The sequence below is a fragment of the Aulostomus chinensis genome, chromosome 2 (genome assembly GCF_037954235.1).
Source record: "Aulostomus chinensis isolate RoL2024-O1b breed Wild chromosome 2, RoL_Achi_v1.0, whole genome shotgun sequence".
NCBI classification, from domain to species: Eukaryota; Metazoa; Chordata; class Actinopteri; order Syngnathiformes; family Aulostomidae; genus Aulostomus; species Aulostomus chinensis.
Genome location: NC_141321.1, coordinates 11,564,888 through 11,584,617, shown reverse-complemented (window position 1 = coordinate 11,584,617; position 19,730 = coordinate 11,564,888). Strand labels below are relative to the sequence as shown.

The 19,730-nt window shown below is 41.9% G+C and overlaps 1 protein-coding gene across 1 annotated transcript in view; it reads left to right on the top strand.

Annotated features, from left to right (window-relative positions):
• The first annotated feature begins 8,928 nt into the window (after positions 1 to 8,928).
• Positions 8,929 to 19,730, top strand: part of lrrc4cb (leucine rich repeat containing 4C, genome duplicate b) — a 50,362-nt gene continuing 39,560 nt past the window's right edge. Inside the window, exon 1 of the mRNA XM_086179269.1 lies at positions 8,929 to 10,127. The gene's annotated coding sequence lies outside the window, so the exon portion shown is untranslated. The remainder of the gene's footprint in view (positions 10,128 to 19,730) is intronic.

Genomic DNA, 19,730 nt, shown 5'->3' with positions numbered 1-19,730 from the left:
GTCCCTTGTAGTAGCTGTAAAGTCTTTGCTAATAATCATGCATGAACAGACGTTGTGAATTTGAACTATGATTAAATTACATGCATGTGGTCGATGCTTTTGTTCAACATGACTTGCATGTTTTCCTCAATTATTCATTTGGATAAGTATTCCACAGATGCATATCTTTGAGGTATTTGTAGTTTGCCTTGGACTTTATTTGGGGGAGGAAATATTCATTTACTTCATCTTCTCATAACTGAGCTCTGAAGGCTAAACACAATTCAGGACATCCACTACAATTATTTAACCCGCTGAAGAATGGACAGAGATGAGGAATTCCTCTCGTCTGGACAAAAACAAGATAATGTGGTATTCACATTTGTACATACAAAAAAACACAAACGTTGCAAACTTGGAAGAGCAAAGTCCATCCCTCCATTTCTATACTGTTTATCCATAAAGGGTCGTGGGGTGGAGCCTATCCTAGCTGACATTGGGTGGGCTTCAACCCGGACGGGTCGCCAGTCCATCGCAGGGCCATCAGGAGCAATCAGGGGCTCAGTATTTTGCTCAAGGGTATTTGGACACGGTCACCAGGGGAAGTGAGGATGGAATCAGTGACCCTTCGGTTGCTAGACGGCCACTCTACCTCTGAGCCGTGCCTCCCCACAGAAAAGTTACGTTTTTTGTCCCATTTTCAAAGCATAAGAAAAGGATCCATCCATCCATCCATTGTCTTCCACTAATTCCTTTATTAAGGGTCACGGGGGTGGAGCCTATCCCAGCGTCAACGGGCGAGAGGCAGAGTTCACCCTGGACAGGTCACCAGTCCATCACAGGACCAACACATAGAGACAGACAACCATTCACACTCACAGTCACACCTACAGTCAATTTAGAGTATCAATCAGCCTCGTCCCCTCTTGATGTCTTTGGACTGTGGGAGGAAGCTGGAGTACCAGAGAGAACCACACAGGAACAGGGAGAACATGGAGACTCACACAGAAAGATCCTGTGATGGAGCCGGGACTGGAACCTGGAACCTTCTTGTTGTGAGGCGACAGTGCTGACCACTGCACCACCTAAGAAAAGGATGTACATCATATTTACATTATTTCCTCATCACAAATTACAGATTATGCACAAATAAGAAGAAACTTGAGAACAACAGGGCTAATATAAAAATCGTCCATCAGGAAAAAATGCCTGAAATCTGCCGAAACTGATGACAATGCTGCATCATTGTGCATCTGAAAAAGTAATTCTTAAAAAAGTGCCAAAGGTATTCAGTGTGTGAAATGTGTGTGTGAGAACCTGAATCTTTTTCATATTAACTCACATAATAAAGGACGAGGAGTGCTGAGGCTGGAGAGAGGTTTCAGTTACAGACAGATGGGGAAAATTCTCACTAGCAAAGGGAATGCACTGTGCTCCCAGTGTCCTACACACACACACACACACACACACACACACACACACACACACACACACACACACACACACACTCCAAAAGAGAAAAAGGGAGAAAATGCAAATTTGCAGGGTAGTGCAAGAATTACCATCAACCACATTTGGGGGGGGGGGGGGGGGGGGTTGCAGGTTACAGACTAAAGCCTCTTTCACTCCAACCCCTCCAGCACTAGAACATTCACACTCCTCGCCTCCTATGGCCCTCCTCCAAAGACAGAACACATATCAGATCACCATAGACCAGCAGAACTATCTGTATGATCAATGACTGCAGCAGGTGGCCCTGAAAACCGAACAATTTACAGAACAGAACGAGAGAAGTCACTGAAAATCTGTAAAGTACACAAATATTGTTGAACACAAGTAAAAACACAGGAGAGTAAAAGAAAGCAAACTGCACCGGCACAACAGAGGCAGTCGGTGCCTAGAAAAAGGCAAATTAAATGAATTAACACACTATTAAACACGCACTATGTAAGTGACTGTTATTGTTTACCTCTCCTCCCCGACTCAAACACATGCCCTTTAATTCCTATCAAACGTTGAGCATGAATATATAAATGATACAAGTGAGCATATCAGAGTCCACACCAAGAAAAACACCTCAGATACCACAGGTTGTCGACTTCTACGGTGGCCAAAAAGGGACATTTCGCCATCTACTTCTGATTAGCAGTCACGTTATAGATCATTGTTGTACATACTGAGGTGTTTATAAAGATATTGTACAGAGTTTTTGTATGTCACTTCCCAGCAATGTTTAAAGTAATCGGAGGCCTCAGCTCCACCGGTTCTAACATGAAAATACTGGTTACGTAATAACACACCAGTAATAATAATGATGATGCCGAGCACAGAGCTCTGCTGGAGGGCATGCAGTTGCTCTTTTACTTTTGATTCTTTGAGGGGTGTTTCGGATTTATTGAAGTGGGTTTGTGTGAGGTAGTTTTCCATAGTCAGGGTGTCACCTTCAGTAAATGAGGGTCAGCACGTCCTCCTTAGCAGGGAGTCGACAGCAGCGGTAGTTCTGTAGGTTATCAGTGTACTGCTGAGGACTAGGTACTGCAGAGAAGAAAAAAACCCTCACTTTTCCATGAATTAACACCTGCCTGAAAGAAGAAAAATGCTTTACACACTTATAACTAATTTGAGACGTTTTATTGCTTTCTTGAGCCACAGAGCTGATGTCTGCTCTCTGCATGGAGGACGTGCTGACCCACATCTACAAATGGAGCAAAAATAACCCAAAGGTCACTTTGTTCCTTTTGATTTACTTTTTCTTTCCCTCATTTAATATAGATTATATGTTTACCTACGTAACAGATTTGGATATTCCAGTTGGACTATTGTCAGCCATAGCCGTAACCTGATTTGTGCTCTTTAATATCAGGATTCCTGGTAAATAAGCTTATTTATTCATGCAAATATTTTCAAATTCTCCATCAATCTACTATAGTGCTCATTCCTTTGTGGGTTGTGTTTGTGCGTGCGTGTGTGTGTGTGTGTGTGTGTGTGTGTGTGTGTGTGTGTGTGTGTGTGTGTGTGTGTGTGTGTGTGGGCTGGTGCCAATAGCTGAAGCTTCCACCACCCTGCACTGGCAAGAAGAGGCAATGATTCACACTGGCAGGTAATTTACAGTCTCTATTTAACCTGTGTCATGCTTTTATTCTGAAAGGTAGAGCACTCAGAGGGACTACTTGCAGGAAAACAATAAAATCTGTTGATATTTTCACTGATTGTGGTACTGGTCAGTGAGGGAGATGAAGGAGATGTAATTTGGACTAGTAACACTACATGCTCATGGCAGTTGTAAGCCTTCATGATGGATGTCCATCACAGTGACCTTGTCCTAGCAGTTGTTGTTGACTATATTTGAAGAAAGTCTCTGGAGGCATCCCTGAGGTATCGTTGACCACAGCAGGAAAGACAAATGATCGATAATTTACCTGACATCTCTGCAGAGTACTGCATTAATGATTATGCCACTTGTATGTTACTTTCACCAAAATAACTGCAGGGGTATGACTTTTGTAACCTGCCAGTCTGTATTGCAGCTTTAATTTATGATTTTCTTCAAGCTGGCGATTCCACTGCGATGATAAAATAAAGCATCCCAGTTGTATGCATCTGAGCCTGACCTTTAACCTTTGAATTCCATAATCTTTTCATTTCGTCCTCAAATACCAGCAGAAGTTTGTTTGAGTAAATTCTCTGTGGATTTTCCTGAGAGCAGGAATATTTTCACTTCATGCCTGCATCCCAGTGGTTGTTTGAGCCAAATGGTAGAAAATTTCCTCAAGGTGTTCCAGAAATATCACGTCTATGAGAAAGCTGCGTATGTACGAACAAATGAAAATTAGAATTTGTCTGGCGCACGGCTGTCGCTGAGGTGAGACTTAAATACATCAATTTACTTGTTTCTAGAAAAAGTGACTCACGACATTACTGACGTTTGTGACGGTTTCATCTGAGCACCTATTTAAGCAGTTGAGATGCTGAGCTGTGAATGAGAGAGAACCGTATCAGTGGCTCTGAACGCTGTTACTACGTCTCAGCACACTCCCCCGAGAAGTGGGCATTTCCTGTCTGTCGAGATACAGGTAGCGTGCCCTACTTGACACTAATAACGCAGTCGCTCAGTCTGTCTTTAATGGAATTTAGGCTAAACGTGACAGGAATACTTGCCTCTTCAAAGTCATACAGTCAGAGAGAGTCTCCGCTTCTGCGTCAGGGATGTGAGGAGTCGAGTGCACACTGCCTTTGCTCTCTGTGTGGGCTTCATCTCATGGATATCTGTCTCTTTGGGGTCGGCCATTTTAATATTCAAACCGAGCAGAAAGAACAAGTGCAGAGGGACAGCGGCCATTTGAATAATTGAAGAGGCTCCATAGCACCAGAGGATCCTCTCTCTCTCTCTCTCTCTCTCTCTCTCTCTCTCTGTCTGTCTGTCTGTCTGTCTCTCTCTCTCTCTCTGTCTGTCTGTCTGTCTGTCTCTCTCTCTCTCTCTCTGTCTGTCTGTCTCTCTCTCTCTCTCTCTCTCTCTCTCTGTCTGTCTGTCTCTCTCTCTCTCTCTCTCTCTCTCTCTCTCTCTCTCTCTGTCTGTCTGTCTCTCTCTCTCTCTCTGCTTCCATCTCTTTTCCAGCTTGGCGTCTTGAAGTTTGTCCCAGAAAGCAGTCTGGGACATGTGCTACCAAAGCAGTAGATCCGACCATCCCAAAAGACTGATGGAAGGAGATAGAAAGAGAAGAAGAAGGGAAAAAATGTCTGACAGATAGGAACTGTTGAGTCCCACTCTATTTTGACAGAGAAGTGGCTTCAGACTGAAATGAGGGATAAAAAGAATTGACAAAAGCCATCTCTGCCCATAATTTGTTAAACAGTTTTACATAGCTTTTCCCATCTGTGTCCTTCAATTTGTTAGACAGATTTTAAAGCGGGGATGTCTAAATAAGTCAGTGAGAAGAAGCTTTTTCCTTCCAGAAGACTGAATGTAGCATGGAGTTGTTTTAAAATTACAATGTTCCTTCTCATTTTGACATGTAAAGCAGTAAAATATTTTAAGCTCAGCGGAAATTATTAATAGTAGTTGAGCTATCTGCTGCTCATGTTGGCATTTGTTCATCTGGCTGTTAGCAGGATAACTCCAACAGTTGGGAATGGATTCTGATGAATTTGGTATGAGGTTAAAAGATAGATTGAGAAACAACTGATTTGATTTTGGAACTGATCTGATGATGACGTATGGCCTTGATGGAGGGAGGAACTGGAGTAGCCTCTAATCCAGGAGTAGATGAATTTAGAGGGCCAAAGTAAAGATTCTCCAGTTTAATCTGTGTCTTTTAAGTTCGAGAGTAATTATCTATCAGTCCATCATCTTTGCAACTTCAAACCATCTAATAACATTTCTTCTTGTTCAGTAATCAAAATGAATCACACATATCAATTTTAATGGTGAGAAGTGTAAGAAATGTAAGAAATTGAATTTCAAATAGATTTTTGGTAAATGTCTCAGTGAATGAAAAGTATTTACTGTGGTTAAAATTTTTGATTTTTTTTTCTTCACATTTTTCATGCATTGACTTATACAACACTTTCATTTTAGTTGTGATTTCATGTCACAGCTATAGGCTACCGTAACTCTTAGCATCACTGAGTTATGGTTTATGTCAGAGCCCTGAATGAGACGGATGATTCTGATTATTCCTGTGCTTTGTTTTCAGATTCAGTGATGGGGGTTGAACTGGATCTGATATTCAGAGAAAACATCTTCCCCCCTGATGTTTCCCCGGCTGCTGTGCTTCACCTCTGAGGTTGGTGGAGGTTCCTGAAGACTTTAAAGCTACTTGTTACTCGCTACTGTAACGTGGCAGCTAACTGCTGCTAACCTTAAGGTCAGCTTGTCTGACTGGAGTCACATACCAAGGTGGTTGAAGTTTCCTGATGATTTGACACTGCTGCTTGTTGTGGTTTGCTGCTGTAAGACAATTAACTGGGCTGTATAGCAAACAACCACCCCGGTACTGTTGTGTTCATCGTAGTTGTCCAACTAGCCTCCGTTGGGTGTCCAGCTCAGACGCTGATGTTGATTCTGGCTCTGCCTGTGTATGAAAAGCTGTTTTAGAATGCGAGCCTGACCCTTGTCACCACTTCTAGGAGCTCACGCCAACACACATCCAGGGTAGCATAATTTAGCTAACGCCATTATGTCCAGGCAGCTTTCTTCACCTGCTTTCTTTTGTAAAATTGCCTCAGATCTTCTTCTCCTTCTAATTTCTGGCAGACTGGATGCAGCCAGGCATACCGCTGCCCTCAGTTACTAACACTTCTCAAATTAGCATTGTCTTGGTGCGTGATGTTGAGTTGAGTTAGCTTAGCATAGCATGAGACAATAGCTAAACACTCTCAGCACACAGGCACAATGTACATGGCTTATTAACACACGCTGAACTTTATGAAGCCTGATCAAACATGAACGACACGTGCCACGTGTACCCTGAACGCCACATAGAGTTGAGACACGACAGTAGCCCAGGATCTTAGAAACATGGCTGCGCTTCCCTATCATTCCTCTCTCAGGCACTGCAGAAAAGTTTAGCGCCACACAATGATGTGTGTGTTGGCCACAGAATGTCTTAAAGGAACAGTGCACCATTTCGTCTGTTACAAATGAACCAAAATTAATGTGTTAGTGTACCAACTTTTTTTTTCCAGTTCTATTCGTCGTAACGTCAAATGGATCTGCCCAAAAATTGAATGGGTTCTTTACTTGGCCCGTGTTTCACCGTTCCACACAAGTTTTTGGGTGAAAATGATCCACTTAGCTTTTGAGTAATCCTGCTGACAGAGAAACGGCACCGGAAACATGAAAACGCATCAAACCAATATCGCCCGGGTATGTCCAAGTCTGCTGCGCGCATAAGAAATCAAATTAACAGAAACTGTCAAGTCGTCGAATAAGCTTCAAACTTCATGTGTTTATTTGCTGCCAAGGAGTCATTTGAGGGCTGTAAGTTTTCTGGCACTGATGCACTGTCATATAGATTTAAATAGTGCAAAAGGAGATATACTGTATATTTATAGTGTCTAAAAAAAACAACAACATAGTAATGGGGGTGTACATTGTCAAACCACCACAGAGTTGACATTGATTTGATTGTGCAGATCTGCTGAGGCTTTCATCTACAACAACACAGGATGTGTAGCCCGCCCCTGGTTCTCTGCACTTCTACTTTTAATATTTCTGCTCTGGAGATCTCGAGGAATTAAAATTCATATTTCATCAAAGCGCGAATGAAATTCTGATAAGGAAAAAAATGTTTGTAGGAGAGAGTGTACGAGTCATTTAGAGTTATGTAAGCCCACGAATATTAGCAGCAATATTGAAGTTAATTTAAATTAATAGGTCATATAAGAACCAAAAAAAAGGTCCAGTTTTGTAAACCTGGATCTGACTTCTTTTTAGGCGATGAAACTGATCTTGGAAGAGTTTCTCACTGATTTCGCTTCTTAGACCAGGATTATGTTTATTTAATCTATGTGAAATTGGCTTGTGTTTTGACAAGCTACCCTTTCAGTTATGCATGAGGAGGAAAGTTCTAACTTCAGTTGGGGGAAAAAGCATGCATAAAAAATGCCTTTTAAGCGTGCAGCAATGTTTTTCGGCTGGAGATATGTTTATAAATCTCAACTGATTAAAAAGAGCTCAAGCTTTTGTGTTGTGCACCTGCGCTAAAGACTTTATTCTCACCAGTTATGTTTGACAAAATAGGTGATGAGTAACGCTGTTTTACTTGATTGACATTTAGGATGTGGAATACATTTTAATTGTCGAATCTAGGACAGGCAGAAGCACAATAGATAGATAGATAGATAGATAGATAGATAGATAGATAGATAGATAGACAGATAGATAGATAGATAGATAGATAGATAGATAGATAGATAGATAGATAGATAGACAGACAGATAGATAGATAGATAGATAGATAGATAGATAGATAGATAGATAGATAGATAGATAGATAGATAGATAGATGATAGATGGATAGATAGATAGATAGACAGATAGATAGATAGATAGATAGATAGATAGATAGATAGATAGATAGATAGATAGATAGATAGATAGATAGATAGATAATTTCAATAGGCCCTGATCAAAGACAAACATATTGGCAGTGTAACTGATTTAAATTCATCGTTCTCTCTCTTTCTCAATCTCATAAAGTGGCGAAGCCTCAGTGACCAGGAGTCACTCCGTCACGCTGCCGACTCACAGTCCATTATATCATCTAATGGGACAGGCTGCTCATCTAAGATCAAATGAATGTGTACTGACTTAACTACCTGCAGGTCGCCGAGTCACTAAATCTCCCTACCTTCTGTGGTACCCTGGCGTTTATTATGAGTGAGCTTGGTTGTCTGTCACGGCCAGAATAAGAGGTTGCCCAGGTTACATTTATTTGTTTGTTTCACAACAGCATGAGAAACAGGTTTCTGTGTAATTATCCCATACATAATGAATAAGTTCCAGTGTGAGCATTTAATCATTGTGGCCGATCAGAACATGGTGGACACATTCACATGTCTGCTACATGTTGGCTGGGTTCATTTGTGGATGCAGACAGTGGAAACGGTGCGTTTTGGATGATTGGAAAGAGACTAACGCCTGTAGGTGGCAACCATACCTCATCAACAACTGAATCAGGCGTGCACGCGCGCGCACACACGCACACGCACACACTCAGAGACATCAGGCTTTGTGCGTTAATGCTATTGATCTCTGGTAATTAACGACCGGCTGGGTGATTTAAACGGGCAGACGGAGGCGCAGGCAAAGTGGTCAAAGTTAAAGTGCTCCCTGGGCAATACAGGACTACGCAGACACACACACACGTGAGCGCGCCTACCTAGCCACACGCACACAAACACACACGTGACTCCAACACACGCGCAGAACAGATCTGTGCCCGGAGATTCTCGCTATTCAAGTCATGGACTGCAGCAAGAGGGGGGTACCGTCATTCGGAGCCGGTGGCGAAAACCTGCTTCATTTGCAACACACGCATGAATCTGCTGTCGCCGCCGCCGCCGCACCCGGATCACACACACACACACACACACACACACATACAAACACACACGCATACACAGACACACACGCACACACACACACACGCACACACACTCCTCCTGAAAAGCGGAATTATTTCTAACTAACAGTTGCGCTTATACAAATCAATACATCGGCTCTTTTTTTGTTGTTGTTTTTTTGTCTTTTTTTTTGGGGGGGGGGGCGCATCCCGCGGACTCTACTGGATAGAATCCTGTGTGCCATATGCTCTCTGATTTTTTTTTTAGAGCAGCCTACGGCAACCCATTTGTTCTGGTGCGACGCGTGCGATGGTTGCAGTGGGACGGATATCCTTAATTTGAACCAATGGGATATTTTCCCCTCTCTCCTTGAATAGGTCGCGTCTGCACCCATGTCTCCTCTGACCTTTATGTGAAATTGTCAGGAATGTTCACTGACGCTTTGGAGACTGATGCGCGTAAAAGTCAGACTGCCATATCCAAAATATTTTTTGATTGATGTGTATGAGGTTTTTTTTTTTGTTTTTTTTTTAATTCCTGATTTACTCATCTTTATTCAGATCTCGTTTGGACATTTCTTAAAGAGGAATCCACCGGTGGGAGTCAGTTTTGACTCCTTTGGGTAGAAGGGGGGAAAAAAAGGGCGCCATCACAGACTCCTCCATCAGAAAGTCTGCAGGATTGCTCCCCTCCTCAGTCCAGAGGAATACAGCTCCTGGTCCTGGACTGCTGCTGCTACTGCTGCTGCTGCTGCTGCTGCTGCTGCTGCTCTTCTGAGGCGGGTTTCATCGGCGAGGGAATGGTGTCCCCACCACCGCAGATCCACGCAACTCTTTCTGAATGTTTGACATTTTTCACGGGGGAGCATCCGGACTTGTGATCGAGAGAGAGAAAGAGAGCGAGAGAGAGAGGGGAGAGAGAGAGAGAAAGAGAGAGAGAGAGACTGCAGCAGCCTCCGATCCCTTTCACATGGAGATTTGCGCCTCGCTCGTTTACTGCAAATCTTTACAAACGGGGACCGGGGCCCTGCTGTTTTTTCCTGCGCTGCTCCCAAACTCGATTTGATTCATTCGAGAACATGCGTAAGTATTTCATTGAATTCTGTTAAATGTAGCCCACGTCTGCGATGTACTCCCTCATAGCCCGATTAGTCATCGCCATTTGAACCCGTCTTGTGCTTTAATCCTGTACTTTAATGTTTGGAAAGATACTTTTTTGGGATTTTATGTTTCATTCCTTTTCATCGCTAAAGGTTTTATGATAGCTGTCGCATCCTCGTGTGTGTGTGTGTGTGTGTGTGTGTGTGTGTGTGTGTGCGTGTGTGTGTGTGTGCGTGTGTGAGAGAGAGAGATATACAGCGATATAGGCTGGATGGACATTAAGGGGCAGTATGGAGGGGATGCTGGTGCAACAAATTGTGTATTCGAGCGCCCGGTAGGGGCTGTATGTCTCTGTAGTCCGTGTTGCCAGCAGGACATTAGTGCTAGGAATAAGGCCTACGTCATACGGTCATTCAAATTCAGTTCAGGTATTCTCAGCATACACGTTTGCAGCAAAAAAAAAAAAAAAAAAAAAAAGCGCAGGATTGGCCAGGTGGGCAGGCTGCTGGCCCACAGGAAGGGGGCTCTCGGAGTTGGAGTGTGGCATTACAGAAAGCTTCAGGTCAAGCTGTATATTTTACACACTATCTGCTCATACACACCTCGGCTACACATTTCACTGCTCCCTGTGCTGCCGCCGCTGCCGCCGCCGCTGCTGCTGCTGCTGCGTGTTCACTTTGTATGTCTGCTCAACCCCATGAGCCTCCCTGGCGGTACACCTCAAGCAGAAATGATGTTGTTGTCTCTCCTCATAAGCCTGAACTGCCTAACCAGAGGTGTGAATCGTTAAATTAGAAGCAGTCAAGTCGAGCCGATCATTTCTTTCTTTTGAAACAAATTTGAAGAGGAGCTGTCCATCTTTGGAGGTGCTGTATAATACCCCGGAAACTGAACACGCTTGAATATGGAGCTGAAGCAGTCGTGAGATTATTAGCCAAGACAGAAGAATGCTTCCGTATCCACGTCTGGTAATTTGACGACCTGCCTGTTAAGTGAAGGACACGGAGCGAGTGGTAAAGCTTAGCCTTCCTATTGGGATCAGCTTCATAATTAACTGGTTATAATTGAATCATTTGCAAGCTCTGCATTGGCATTTCAGTAAAGCTTCCTGTCAGCTGTCGGGAGATCAGTGCCTGTCACACATCTGACCGTTTAACCCTTAGTGAATCACTAAATGTCTAATTGTCTTTAAGTTCAAACCTCTTCAAATATTAGTATGTCCACTGAGGCCACGCAGTCACAAGTGCGTGTCTGTTTGTGAGCAGGATATACAAAAAAACCAACACATGGATTTACTTTATTAAATTTGTTGTATAGATGGTTATATCAAGAGGAGGAGATCTGGATCCAATGGTAGTCCTGGGTCCTGAAGACTGTTCTAGTCCAGTGGCAGGGTGATGTAGCTGTTAGCAATAAACCTCTGGATGAATTTCCATGAAATTCCCAGAGTCTCTATGAAAGGGGCGATAAACATTCAGGCCTCTGTAAATCTTCTATTCTGGATCTGTGACCTGGAAGAGGTGATTATGATATTATTTAGTGTTATCAGTATTAAACTCCCACTGATGGTGGATGCTGCTCAGGATCGGTGATCTAGAATAATGACGCACCATTACCTTGGCTTGTCATTGGTATCTGCAAATGTTGGTCCTTTTAGGCAACACATCGATCATCATCAATGAGGAGGAAACATTACGCAATAAGATTTATGGGCTTCTCCAACAATCTTGGAAATACTGACTGATGTTACTCTTTTAATTTCACAATACTGGTGTTTTTCATTGTGCATAATATTTAGATGTCATGTAATATTGGTTTTATACAGACAGTACCAGCAAACACCAGCTACCTTCGTGGGAACATATTGGACCTTGACAGAAAAATCACTTTGTCCTTTCACAGTTAATGGTTTCGTTTCATTTCCGAATCCCCAAATTCAGTTCCTGGTGTGAAATGTTAAATAAACTGTGATTTCAGGGCAGGGGGAAGTGTCAGATGAAGGCCACCCCGTTTAGTGTCTCAATGGGTCAGAGAGCCTCCATGAGCCATGTGAGCTGCTACCCAGAGCTGTTGAGATCCTGGAAAAGCCTGAAGCTCCACTGGAGCAATGCAAACCATTTCTTCACAAAAAATAAGCTCATTTGAAGTTTAAAGGTAACCTGCAATTATGTTCCTCTGTGCTCTGGCCTGGATGAGACCCGGCTGCCATCGCTGCTAGGGTGATGAACATGATTTCCATGCTTATCAAGCCACTCTGGGACCTGTCACACCATGTGGATTTGGGTTTGTCAGTTTGTTATATTCCTCCCCCCTCAGGATGAAAGCAGAGGAAATGTGAGCACATTGACAGGCATTGTAGGTTTTGGCATTTACCTGCCTGCTAAGGGACCAAATGGAAGCAAATCATGCCAGGACCACTCACCAGAACAGCTTTGACAGAAGCCTTCACTGTGGGAAATAAGGACTTGGGCGAAAAGATATCTTTTCATGCATGACACGAATAATCAACCACTGGTTCAGAACAGGGTGAACAGTGACTCATCTAACCGTCCGAGGAGGTTTTTTCCTCCACTGCTTTTGTTCTTGCACAACCTGCTGCGCACAGGAGGTAAATTGCGTATAATTAGGGCTTTATGGGATGCAGTTCCACCAAAATATTGCTCCCTAAATTTCTTGTGACAAGCTGCCTCCTTGCACCTTAGACATTTGTAGCAAGCTGATTCATACTTCCTTGTCTGTTTTGTCTGGCATCTGGAGATAATGCACAAGCATCACAGCCGAGCAATATAATGCACTCATTCTTCCCAGGTGGTTATGTCTGTCAAACAAATTTCCATGTCATCATCACCGTAGCCACATTGTTCAGTCATCAAACATCATTTGTTGAACAACATGAATTACAGCAGCAGTAGCAGCAACAGCAGCACTTCAGCCCTCCATTAAAATCACAGTTTTCTTGTTGGAACAGCAGGAGCCAAAATAATGAAAGGTTCTGGCTTCACCCTGGGTTTTTTGACCGAAACACCCAACATGCTTCGCGACCAGAGATACCAAGAATTGTGTGTTCAGATTTCTCGTAACCCATCACAATATGACGGTCAGCTGATGAAATGCTGAAACACGCTTAGTTGGAGCTGCAGCCAAGATTCATTTAGGGCTTCATGGCAGACATTAGTGGTAGTAGGATGCATGATTCAGAAAAAAGCATGCAATTGAGTTTGTAATTATTTGATTTGCAATATGATAGGGTGTGATGATTTGTAAATGTGTCTTTTTTCTCATTTTCATTGAAAAGCAGTCAACGCTTCAAATAAGGGCACATTAATAACAGTTAGCAGTTAATTAAAGCTTGGATGAAAGTAAATAGTTACTGTAGTTAAAACTATTTAATGCTTAGATACAATTAAATGGTCACTTAACCCTTCGTAAACACTAAGATAGCAGTAAATGGTTCATTGATCCTGGTTAATGCTAAGATAACACAAAATGATTAATTAACCCTTAGTTAATGCTTAGCTAAAAGTAAAGCTTTAGTTAACCCATGATTCATGTTAAGATAACAGGAAATTGTTGATGCTTGGATAACAGTTTATAGTTTATTTACCTTTAGTTGATGCTCAGATAACAGTAAATTAACTCTTACTTATGCCTTAGGTAAAATTAAATGTTTAATTTATGCTTAGTTAATGCTAAGATAACAGTAAATGGTTTATTAAATCTTAGTCAATGCTAAGATATCGTAAATGCTAATTAACCATTAGTTAAAGCTAAGCTCAAATTAATTAATTGAAACTTGATTCATGCTAAGATAACAGTAAATGCTAATGAACCATTAGGTAATGCTAAGATAACATTAATTAATAATTAACTCTCGATTAATGCCAAGAAAACAGTAAATCGTGAATTAACCCATAAATAATGCTAAGATAACAGGAAATTGTTGACTAACCCATTGTCGATGCTTGGATAACCATATATAGTTAATTTCCCTTTAGTTGATGCTCAGACAACAGTAGATGATTAATTCACACTTACTTAATCCTTAGATAAACATAAATGTGTCATTTATGCTAAGTTAATGCCAAGATAACAGTAAACGTTCATTACCTCTCAGTTAAACCTTAGATTACAGTAAATGGTTAATTAACGCTTAGTTAATGCTTAGATAACAGTAAATGGTTAATTAACCCTTAGTTAATGCTTAGACAACATTCTTGTAATCATATACTAATGGCGGTCACGTTAAATTCACAGGTTCCAGCAAAGATGGATTAAAAAGATGGAGAGGTGGTGTTTGTGGGATTAGACCCGGGGTTGCAAAGGATATTTATAAATGGTTAATTATGCTGAAGTAAAGCTTATTCAGTCACTCTCATACGTAACTAAGCATTAACTAACTGTTATTAATGTGTCCCTATTGTGAAATTTGATCGAATAATCAATTAAATGATAATGGGATGATTTTGTTGGGCTCCATATCAAACAAACATGTTCTCTTAATATAATGGCTCTGCAGAACATCTCTGCAGCACCACAATATTTAATTCAGCATGGTACGATTCAGAGTATTGCGTCTTCCTGTGGTTTAGAATTGCAGTAGGTCATACGACAATTTAATCTCAAGTAAATTGAACAGCTGTAATTGGCAGTAAACTGTGATGGATTTAACAAGGGCTTAAAAAATAAGTGGTTATTATGTGTAATATTACTCAAACACGATCTGGTCTCAGGTTTTTGGATGTGAAAATCTGCTACTTTTCCCCTGTTTTACACAGTATGGTGTTGCAGATGGATTTGGGCTTTGCACTGCAATTTGAAGATGTCGACTTGCAAAATTAGGATTGATGGGTATTTTAATGATCTTATGACATTTCGTAGAATTAATAAGAAACTAAAGGGCATTCACTTACCTCCGTGAAGGCATCTTGCCTACAGACAGGCGCTTGAAGATTAATGACCTCAGCCAAACTCAGTGTGAAATAATGTGATTTTTTTTTGGGGGGGGGGGGGGGGGGTTAAACAGATCTGCCCCAAAATTTAATTGGTTCTTTCCTGACCTGTGGTACACCCCTCCACCTATACTTCAGGGACATTCAGCCTCATAGTGTCCTCATGAGAACCACCACGGAGCCGTCTTGGCAGAAACGCAGAATGGGGGTAGATTAATATCCACGTTTGAGATGGTGTTTCAGCATGTCAACAGCAAAAACGCTGATTCATTTTCGAATGACCATCTTATCCATTGCTCTAATGCCTCTGGCGATTGATGGGGGCAGTCAGTGTTTTTCAGGAATATGCTTTACTATATGGGCCAACTGCTTTGTTGTTTCATCAATTTATATTGTCGTCTTGGCCTTCTGCATCCTTCTCTGTGTGATATGAAGATTGGTGTTGGGAGTGGCGATAATTTACGGCCGCGGCTCTGTCTGCATGAAGTGAAAAACAGCCCTCCAGGCCTGTGCTTTTTATCTTAAGTAATACAAAAGGATTGTGTGTATTTCTGTAAGAATGTGTATAGCGTCTATGTGACATCATATATAAGCGAGTGGGATGCAGCGTGAGATTAGCCTGACTTCCAGCTGGCTCCATTTTGATAGATAGTTCTCTGTACCTTTCCTCTGGTGCTTCCACAAAACATGTGTTTGTGTCAAGTCGAGAGACAGGCCCGTTTGAATGAGTCGGACGGCTCGGGTGAGAACGAGTTCAAAGTGTGTCAGGCTGCAGAGATTTAGCTGTTTAAGTTATGCCTTTGTGCACCAGAAAGGGGATTATTCAGCAAATCCTGCTCTGTGTCATTCACAATTCTAAATCAACAAACGTTAATGTGGTGATGTATGAATAGGATGTAGCTGCGTGTGCATGCCTGCTACTGTTCATCGCCGCTCAGCATGTTTTATGTAGAGTGACACTGGTTTTGCTTCAGAAAAAAGAACCCACACAAGATATGACACAAATGTCATGATGACAAATTCACTGCTTTGACTGCAGCTGTTGGTGTCTTATTTCACCACCAGCTCCAGCGAGAGGATGTGATAGGAAGAATATGTGGAAAAAAAAGCTACTTTTTTTTTTTTTTTTTTTTGTCCCTTGCTACTTCAGCAAACAGCCACTTTCTGCAAATGCCATAGTGGCCTTTAAAGTGTAGGTTTCTCTTCAACATCCTACACAAAAATGTTGAGCAGTGAACTCAACAGTATTGTGTATGATTGGAGGTATGGTGGGCTGTGGTGTGAGCCACGGCTGAGTACCACCCACTGCTCCGGAGAACGCATAATCACACTAAACAATGCTCTAGAGACAATTAGGGTTTTAAACATTTTTCTTGAGAGTGCAAGAATAGGACTTAATTCTAGACATATCACGATAGTTGAGCATTGGAATTATTTGTGGTCATGTGGAGGGTTTATTCTGGTTCTCTTCCCGAGTCAAACAAATATCTTTTTGAATCCGTGGTGTTGTTTATCTATTTTATTGGCAAAACAATGTCAAAAACATTCTGGAAGTAATTTAGCTAAAAGGTTTTATTGATCAACATCATTAGTTTATGCTGAGAGAAAAAAAACATTACAAATCACTGTTGAAACACAACGGTTATGTTGGGGGAGGATTAGGCATAAAATCATTAGTTATGTATCGTAACTCCAAATTCAGTGATTGAGAGCAGATTGCTAAGAAAAAATGTTTGTCTTGAAAGAAGTTTGGTATCATACAAGCAGGAGCAGACACCAGACCCGCTCGCTCGTGGTGACTCCACCTCGCGTGGCTGCGGCACTTTAGCAAAAGATGGACCCTTCTGTGCAGAATGAGACGTTCACTTGTAGAACCTTACTGCTGGACTCGTGCCTGCGTGTGCACGATGGAGGACTCCAGTAACAAGGCTAAACAAACAAGTAGGTTTCGTGAGAGATCGTGGTTTGAATCTAATGACATTAAGCTCAAGAGAGAAGAATCCGAGTTTAAAAAAAAGATTATTTTCTTTGCAATTACAAACAAGACAAGGAGGATTTTGTGAACTAAATGTCAGTTTTGTGTGTATGACGAGAGAAAACTCACCAATGAATCAGTGTCCATGTAACCGCAACATTCCCAGTTCAACTGGCGTGTCACATGTTGCGTCTCTCTCTCTCTCTCTCTCTCTCTCTCTCTCTCTCTCTCTGTCTCTCTCTCTCCATGTGGTCATGTTTGTTCGCCTCTGGGCTGTCAAAAGTTACATTCATACTGGTGAAAAACACCATGATAAACACGACCTCCTTTGCGAGGGTAACAACCAGTAAAACACTCCTTGTTTATTTGGGTTTAGGCTGCAGCTAACAAGTATTTTTACGAAACAAGTATTCAAACAATTATTTGTCTTAGAGCAACCATTAATACATTTTTAGGACTCATTCCCACGCCACTGCATAAGACCTAGAACCCTAAATGAGCAATTTACTAAACAGTGGTCTTACTGATAACAACTGCCCCAACCTCTACTGAGACATTAAAACTATTTTAAGCATTCAAACGCACAAAAGAAGCCAAGTCACCCTCAAGTGAGTTGCATTGTTTTCCGTCATAGCTGTGAAACTCTTCTCTGCTGTGCCTGTACTCAAGCCCACATCTATCTCCACCATCGGGAAATTCCTGGAGGACGTCCTGATGTGAGAAGTTGTGGTTCTCCCTTTAACTTTTCTGTGGTTTGGCTCACAGTGCTAATTAGAGAACTCGCAGAAGAAGGAGAAAAGAGAATACAGCTTTTACGCCACAAAAAGACAGCGCGCACAATGAGTGTAGTGCAAACGTGTCCTGCACCAACACACAAGTGCAGTGTCGAGACCAACTACCAAAGAGAATTTCATTTCTTTCATTTGATGCATCAAGTTCAACCCTAGTGTAGGTGAAAGGGAGCCCTTGGAAAGGCTTTGCCTCAAAGCCCGGGCAAATCTCATTGTCTGCTTATCAGCCTCAAATTTACTCCGCCTTACTGGGATATTCCCTTTGAGAATTAGGGATAATAGCTGAATTGATGACTGTCATGATGAGGCTCGATTTCTCTCATGTTCACCCCCACCCCCTCCTCTTTCCATCTCCCTCTCTCTAGCCCCCCCCCCCCAGTTATCTAATTCCCCACATATTAATATAAATTTTTATCTCCAGCCAGTTCATTTAGCTGAGATGTCTTTGATGAGAATATTATTTAGAGACATGCATGTGCAGACTTTCATGTTGCAACTCTGAGCAGATTCTTGATACAACGGCGGGAGTCACCGAATTAGTTGAAGAATGAAGTTAATATCTCCGTCATTAATGCTCTGGCCAACAGCGCGCACAGAAGTAGCTGCACTACAGACGGTTGGCGGATAAAGCAAAGATGGAAGCCCTGCCACTGGCGCAGAGTCAAACTGAGAGGGGAGTTTTGCAAGATTGCCTGTACAGTATGTGGCTCAGAGTCACCGCTGCTATGCCCCCCCCCCTTTTTTTATGACAACCACAGTGTTTTGTGTGCTTGAACAAGGCTGTTAGAACATCTTGTTCCCTTGTCGCAATGTACTTACACACTATTGGTGAACCTCATTGTTTGCCACAAGAGAATTTTGTCCTTCAACTTCAAGGAGAAAGAAAGAGAAATCCTCTTACGATGCTATTCATTGTGTCCTGTATCTTCGCTATAATGATGCACAGTGCTTTTATTTGTTGTGAAATGTATTAAGCTTTAGCTAAGTATCCTATGCAGCTGGAATATTTAAACAGTTGCAACACAATGTGATCTTTTTTTATGTCTTGCACCCTGTTTTATTCCTCTTATCGCCGAGGATAGATACACCCCAATGCCTTGTTGCAGCTAATTCCAATCAAAGTCCTCAAGGTCAATCCACTAATTTAATATTATATAAGGCAGTTGAACAGCACAAAGTCAGTCTGCAGTACTTAAGGCTCCCATTAACATTTGTGAAGCTATATGACAGGTGGTATCGCCTTCATCATAAATGTACTATTATATCTCTGGACTGAGTGTGATTCTGTTGTAGCAGAAAAGCTTCGAGAGGATTTGTCTCTCTCTCTCTTTTGTTTTAGATCCATCATGAACAAAACTCTAGCGTCTCAACTTTCAACTGGGTCAGCTTTAACATTTCAAAGGTGTAATTCACCTGTAACATTTATTGAAATACTGTGGATTTGAAACCACTCACAGTAAAACTGCACACTATCGCTCGTTTCCCAAAAAAAAAAAAAAAAAGTCAAGGCCCGTAGCTCGTCTTCAGTCCATTGGTCCAAATTTCTGGTTGGTCTCCATGGTGCATGTGTAGTATAGCAACTATGAAACACACTTCGCAGAATTTCTTAATCATGACGGAGTACAATCAGGAATACTTTGTGGAAAGAGACCCTCAAAGTTCTGGAGGTTCAAAAAGTACGACCTCCTACCTGAAGGCCTCTCCCCCGGGGGGCTCCTCCGTCTGCCGAGTGACACCAAGACATCACATAAAGTAACCGACCTCAGTTTGCTGGAAAAATTAGATCATGTTATCAGGAAAAAAAACGCTAAATGTTTGAAGGTGAACTGGATCAAATTGATTTTGAGGATGGTTCATTTTCTGTACCCAC